Source organism: Bemisia tabaci, chromosome 1, assembly GCF_918797505.1.
Source record: "Bemisia tabaci chromosome 1, PGI_BMITA_v3".
NCBI classification, from domain to species: domain Eukaryota; kingdom Metazoa; phylum Arthropoda; class Insecta; order Hemiptera; family Aleyrodidae; genus Bemisia; species Bemisia tabaci.
The window spans coordinates 49,558,999-49,566,509 of NC_092793.1; the positions used below are offsets into that span (position 1 = coordinate 49,558,999).

General features: G+C 38.7%; 1 protein-coding gene across 1 annotated transcript in view; it reads right to left on the bottom strand.

The window, feature by feature from the left end:
• Positions 1–3,025, bottom strand: part of LOC109039498 (uncharacterized) — a 19,010-nt gene extending 15,985 nt beyond the window's left edge. Inside the window, exon 1 of the mRNA XM_019054989.2 lies at positions 2,686–3,025. The gene's annotated coding sequence lies outside the window, so the exon portion shown is untranslated. The remainder of the gene's footprint in view (positions 1–2,685) is intronic.
• Positions 3,026–7,511: the final 4,486 nt, after the last annotated feature.

The following is a 7,511-nucleotide window of genomic DNA, read 5'->3' on the forward strand; positions in this document are numbered from 1 at the left end:
AGCTGTGATACAGGGACGGCTCATAAGAATCATATCGTTGACTAAAGTGCGAAACAACGTATCTTCATTGCAGAGTTTCGAAATGTTCGCTTCTATTTTATTTTTTCGAGGAGAGACAAGCCAAAATGGGTTGAAATTCGTCCAGAATATTTTGCGAACAGAGAAGAAAAATAAATGAATTTATTTTTAGAGATTATGTTGACTAGGTTCTCAAAGAAAAAATAAAGTATGACACGAAGTCTGCAACGTCGCAAACTGAGGTACGCGATTTCGCACGTAGGTCATCGATGTTATACCCTTATCATGTCATACTTTTTGAAGCGCGGGAACTTTAAAGACGTGCTGTTTTCCGACGCAGATTGCGAAAATAGGAGTTACTTTTATATCTTCAGTATGTACTCATCGCGACTATTGGGGGAGATAAAAGAAACATTTTTACTCTAGCACCAGTTTGCAACGAAGCACTTCCATTCTCCCCTTAGAGGAGGAATGAAGCCCCTCCATGTTTTGTAAATGGACCATATTTCGCAATAGGGAACAACGATTTCTGGCTCATTTCAGAAACAACATATGTACCATTAGTCTCCCTATGCAAATAGGTGCCTTTATGTATGAGCCAGAAATTGTAGCTTCTTATTCGAAAATGTAGTCCAAATAAAAATGGAATCTTTGAAATCGCAGTGGACGGATTTGACCAATATCAGTCAAACAACAATTTACAATTCCCAATTCCTCCTCATGTTTTGTTTTTTCTACAATAAAACAAAACAGCAACGCATCAAAACTTCCATTTATAACGCATTTACTCAAAATATCCAGTCAAAATGATTAAAAGTTTTCTGTCACCTACTTACAATATAAGAGAAAATTAGGCAACATCTCACATAGTTAGACTAACTGGACCACTTTTTACAATACGGAACTATCCATTCCGATTCATTCAAGAAACAACGTATGTTTCATTAGTCCGCTTATGCAGATAAGTGTTTTTATGACTGAATCAGAAACAGAAGTTCCCTATTGCAAAATACAGTCCAATCCTATTTCATGGTATTTAGTTATCAACCAAATGATATTCAGTTCACTGCGCGCTCCCTTCAGTTCTCGCAACGAAAAAAAAAACCCGGAAAGAGGGCAGAATTGCCGAGTTTTGGTTTTTAAACCCATCACCGTTGAAATACGAGACCCAACCATAATGAAAAACCTCAGTTTTCTAGCTGTGGACATACTGCTGTTTACAATATGTAAGATTGTCCACATAAAGTATATCTCAGTTGACATGTCGCAATTCAATCCAGTTCTCATAACCATAAGTTTTCGTGGGAAGTTCCTTCGGCGATAACTATTTTAACTCCGCAGTCGATGAAATTGTATCTTTTCAATTTGAAGGGGATTTTAACTTCTCAGAATGAATGTTGAAGCAACTATTTGTGTCTGCCGAATCGCCAGTTTAACTGCGTGCGGGGTTTTAGTGTTTTCATTCGCACACATGGTATCTTTTATACAAGTTGATATTTGATTAATTCTGGTAAACGCATTCTGATAAGGGTATCATACGCTCAACGTATACACTTTCCGAAATGTTTAAAGAGTTTTAGTGCGCCCTGCGAGATGCTAAACGTATGATTCATCACCTTTCAGGTTTTCATTTGTGAAATTTGACGCTATTTCTCGTACACCAACTGAAAATATTTTCTCAAATTTTCATACAAGACTATTACTTGGTCAATGTCGTCATATTATTTATTCTTCTTGGTTTCGCCATCCGTATGAGTTGAACCTGATGCTTTAAAAGGAAGCTTCAATTCAATCAAGTGTATAAATTACATCTCTTATATTGCAATAAGAGTAAAATAAGTATCGTAAAACGATATTCATGTTATTTTGTTCGATAATGCCAGAGTCTATCAGTATTTGCACATTTTGCAGTGTACACCCACTATTTCTGGTTCATTTGAGAAACAATGTATGATAAGTTGAAAACCTGGTAAGCACCAACAGGTATCGCTAAGATCCCGCAACCATGCGTCTCATGTAATGGGGATCTGAAAATAACAGTTCTTGCCATGAAAATGAAACCAAAATTAAAGGAAAGTATACCTGGTAAATATACTCGGAGACGAGGCATTTAGGTTACTTTATTGCGATGAAGATGATCTACAATCTTAACAACATCCGATGGCGCTTCCTGCTTTTGAATTTCCACTTTTCAGATATCGACGATGTAAATTCGCAACCACATATCTCGGTATGTGAAGTTGCAGACTTCCCGTCAAACTTTATTTTTTAAATGGAAAACTACTTAAAAGAAGTTCTTAATAACTGCTGTGATTTGTCTTCCCTTTACGAAGAAAATCCTGCAGGAACTTTAAGGAATGATGTCGCTTTATACTCTTTTAAAAAAATAAAATAGGAGCGGAGATTTTAAAACAACGCAAACGAGATACGTGGTTGTGGACCTACATAAATGGGACGATATGTGTTATTGTTTTTTTCTATACAGATAGTTGTTTTTATGGATAAGCAGTTGTTTTGATGGACAATTGTTTTAATGGATAGTTTTTTTATGGAGTTGTTTATAAGCAAGATAAAGCGGTTCCGTTTTAAAAAAATGAAGTCCACTAAAGCTCAGCCTCTATTTTTCTAAATTTTTTCTATAAAATATATTAAATTAAATTTACTCACTAAAAATCCGCTCGAGTGAGTTTCCTTTCAAAGATGGAAGCTAGAATAATTTGAGTCGAGCAGCGATGTTGAATAAATGAACGTGAATCCAAAATGAGCGCACAAACTGAAAACCTCTGTGCAGAGCGCACGAAGGACGGTCACCGGCTCTCAGGGCCAGCGAAGAGCTTTCCCAGAGTTAAACCCTACGAAGGGATTTTCCTCAAAACTGACTGTGGAGCTCGGAGGAAAAGTCGGAGAGGTGACGCGCTGTCGACAAATGATCAATAAAATAAAGCAAACAAATAGGTAGAATATATAGCGGCACAGAGGCGTTATTTGCGAGGGAGAGTTTCGGCAGTTAAATGCCTCCATTCCGTTTTATAAGGGCACAGTGCTGAGGACGAAGGAATAATACGAGCACTTGCACAAATAGCCATTGCGAACATTGACGGACACCTGTCAAAATAACCCGGGCTCATAAGCTATCCGACGAGCCAATTTTTTGCGCGGGGCAAACAGCATGACGACAAATAGCTGGAGCATTGGTGGGCACCAGTTGCATGGGTGTCGCTGGCGCCTCTGCATTGGCACTGCTGTGCGTCAACTCATGAGCCAATGGAGCCAGAGACGATATATTTTAGAGACCCAGCCAAGTTTCTTTTCGGAAGTCAACACTCAGATTCGTCAATTGATGACTCATGACCGAAAAGTTGAGCAATTTGTTAGTAACCCTAGCCCAATTAAGCGAATTTTATTTAAAGTTTCGAGCCTCTTTAGGAAGTTCCGTCCCGGTTTGTTTCATCAACCACCAATACCGCAAGTTGAAACACCTTTAAGGGAAGAAAATAAATACGAGGCTTGCCAAAAACACTTAGCCCGAGGATTGTATAGGGCCCGTACAACGAGCTCTAGATTTAAAAAAAGGTGTAAAAATTCTCGTAAACAAAGAATCAGACATCAAATTGAGAAAAAAGAAAAAATTCAGTGACAGGGGCTTTTTTTTGACAACCAGCCCTAGAAACCCCTGAGAAAACCCTAAAGAAGCCTGGTCAAATTGATCCGACTGTCTTTTCTGGGGAAGTTAAAGTGCCGACGCATACGAGTTTTAGATGTGTGTCAACCTAAACCATTAACCTAAAAACAATGACATCCTTAAAAAAATCTCCTACATCAAATTGAAAAAAAGGAATACAATTGAGTGTCGAAACAGTTAAAGATAGAAGAAATGTATTCGGGCCTCCTTGTTTTACCTTATTCTCTCCCGAATCCAAGCGTCACCTCAGTGACAGCATAAAGCGGAGAATTCAGAGTTCGCACGCCTCGCCTCATAGCGCCTTCAATTTTGTAGATGCAACACGGACATCCATCGAGCACGAATAGTTGTATCTCTGCGCCGTCATCAACACGCGTCCTTACTCTTGTTCTATTTCAATATTGTGTTGGTTCCGTTCGTCTTATTTTTATAGTGGTGCTTCAAGGGGTACTTGAGCGGCACAGCCGAAGATATGAGAGACGTAATCGGGCCTTGTTTTTCAACTTTCCTCGCAAAATTGAGCGACACCTCATTGGCAGTGTAGAAAGGGGCATTACGAGTTTACGCCTCGCGCCATTGCGCCCATTATGCAACATGGCTCAAGCACGATTAGTTGTATCTCTACGCTGTCATCAATCCGCGTCCAGGTGTCTCTTATTTTTGAAATTTGAAAAGAATTAAGGTTTATTTTGCTTAATGATGTGTCCAAATCAAAAATCGTTCGGGAGAGGGCGGGGGAAGATGTATAAAAGCCGGGTCAAATTGCCTCAGCATTCTCTTCTGGGGGAGATACATGCGATGAATGAGAAGTGAGAAAGCGATATTATGTTACCAAAACGGTAAACATTTCAAAAAAAAGTATTTCTTACGTTCAAAAACATAGAAATAACACAGAGAAGACTTCAAAAACTGACAAAATCAATATACTTAAGTACGGGTCAATTTGACCCGTATTTATGGGTATCTGAGGGTTAACTTTGTAAATAGATCCTCTCAAGGGATTACAATGAATTCCCCGTGGTTTCCCAAAAATGTATCGATAGCCAAAGTTTATTTTTTATTTTAGCCAAAAAGAGAGACCACACATCTCCATTTGTGGCAATGTAGACTTCCTGCCATACTTCATTTTTTCTTCGAAAGCTAGCCAGTGTAATTTGATGAAAACTTTCTTGATTTTCCTCCTCCGCGGTTCACAGATTATTTTGTAAAAATTTCGACCATAAAATTGCCTTGCTCCTCCTTGAGAAAATAAAATGGGAGCGGAAATTTTGAAACACAAGAATGGAGATACGTGGTTTCGCACTTTGGCCATCGGTATAGTACGTGATAGAAGACTCGGTGATTTCGACAAACTTGAAGGTAGGTGGAGACTCGCCAAAAAATGTACACAGTCTGCATTATATTTTCTCTCATATTATGCACTTTTTGCAATGTTAAATCATTGTGATCTCTTTTCAGGATTTATCCGCAAAGTAAAACTGTTGCATTTGACCCAAGTCTTTTAAAGGTTCTACTTTTCCTGATGCTACGTTAAGCGAATTCTTGAAACTACTTCTAATTATAATGTAAACCATGCACGGTCTCTTAAAGGAAAGGAACTGTTTAAGGAGCGGCTATTAGTATGCCAAAGGATGCCTTTACATGGTGCCAACTGAATGCTTGATAGCACGAATCAAACTTCCCCCTGCAGCATCAAAAAAAATATGTGCACCATGATACACTACACACAGCTTGCCGAAAGGAAAACAAACCCACTAACCTGCGATGAATCCAATGACACAACCGAAATGCTGAAACTTTTTGCCTCCCTGAATTTAAAAAATCTGAATTTTTGTATATGCACCCATCTTTCATATTTTTTGTCAAGGCATTAATAGCCTACGGTCCTGAATGTCTCGAAATAAATTATCTAACTAACCAACTATTTTAGTCTCCCTAATTGCATAACGATCACATTGAAGGCGCACTGAATACTTGTCACGAATCGATCGAGCGATCGGTGGGTATGTCACGTTCCGCTAATGGACCACTAGATAAGGTACGAATTTCAGCATTCTGATACATGTTTCTTAACCAAAATTTTACGCAGAATACGATACGCACAACAAAAATTACCGAAATTAACTCCTTACGAAGATAATTAATGATTCTTAATGCGTGAATTCAAACCACCCGCTCATGAAAACTCAATGGTCTACGTGATTCACATCGCGCGCTAAACGTTATCATGACAGTCTCTGCGATATAAAAATCTGGCAACCTCAATCTTGACGCTTTGGCTCAGTTATAGTAAATTGCTAATAGTTTGAACAACACATGATGGAAAATGAACATTGCTCGATTGAGAAGCTTGCTGAAACCGTTGTAGTGGGCGATTTGACTCACGTAGAGTTTTGAGTTTCTTGTGAGCGGGCAGTTCAAATTCCTCGTAACCAATGTGAAATAAAAACGTTAATATCTTCGTTAGGAGTTGGTTTCCGTAATTTTCGTTGTGTGAATCGTTTTCTACGTGATATTCTGGTTAAGAAACATGTATCAGATCGCTTAAATTCGTACCTTGTCTAGTGGTCCATTGTTCTGCTTTTATTGATGATGTGCCTGTAGGGAAACTAATGGTATGTACGTCGTTTTTTAAACTGAGACAGAGATTGTGGCTCTAAATTGCAGCCCATTCATTGCCCCAATCTCCAATATTTGTACAATCGACTTGAATGGAACGTTAACGAAAGTCATTTTATGTGCATTATTAAAAACAAAATACAAAAAAAAAGAAAGAACCCACAAACACACGAGGTGCCTTTTGTACTTGTTCTAGTTTATGCACCGGGAAACCGGTTGGCATTAGGCCACTCTCACAGCCAAATTGCTTCAAGGTATGTATAAGTACAATAATTCGATTAAAATAAGCTCTGTATATTCTAGGAGACCGATAATCTTAAAGAGGGGAGCTACAATTTTGATCGCACCTCGCGGTGATTTTTAAACATGTAGGTACCAGTACCTACCATTTATTTTGAAGTCTTACAACATGAAGATTATAAAGAAGAGCCCTAGCTAAGTCCATTTTCGAATGTTCGGATGAATAGAAATTGAGACAATTGAAAGTCTATCGTGAAATCTGTATCGCAAAGAGGGGCGCCTTGTCATTTTGAGTCCCGCAGAACATTCAGCCTGCCACCGCGGCGCGAGTCAAACGGGGAGTGCCAGAGTGCCTGGCAAGTCAAAACGCCTTCAATACCGGGCGTATGCAACACAGACATCCGTAGAGCCCGAATAGTTGCATCAATGGGTTATAATGAAATTCACTTAGTGTCAGTCCCGTGTGTTAACGCATGTTTCTGAGGACCTTAAATTTCTGCATTGCGTATGTATTGTGCCGATAGTGAAACCAACACAAAATATTATCAATTTTTATAACGACATTGTCAATTTCCCGAAAACTGCTTGGATTGTTTTTACGGATTGTACAACGTTTTGATACCAGATTTCTAACATGGATAAAGTTTTACTTATCTCCATTTCTCTAGTTTCAAGAGCAATCATTTCGCGGGTCCTCTTTTGGATCTTGTTGTAGGTTTAGGGTGTCCTCAATGTGCCGCAAACTTGAACGTCGTCATTATTTAAATGGATGGTAAGAAAAAAAAAATACATATATAAATTCGGTAATACCAAACGTTGACGTTCAAAAGTGGTTCCAATGGTCTGCTCTTAGATTTTCTTTAGGAAACACCACTTAAAATGTACAAAGTGACAAAATAAACAAAGAAAGTATCGCTCTAGTCAAAAAGCCTTTGCTCGGCCTCTCCCAAAA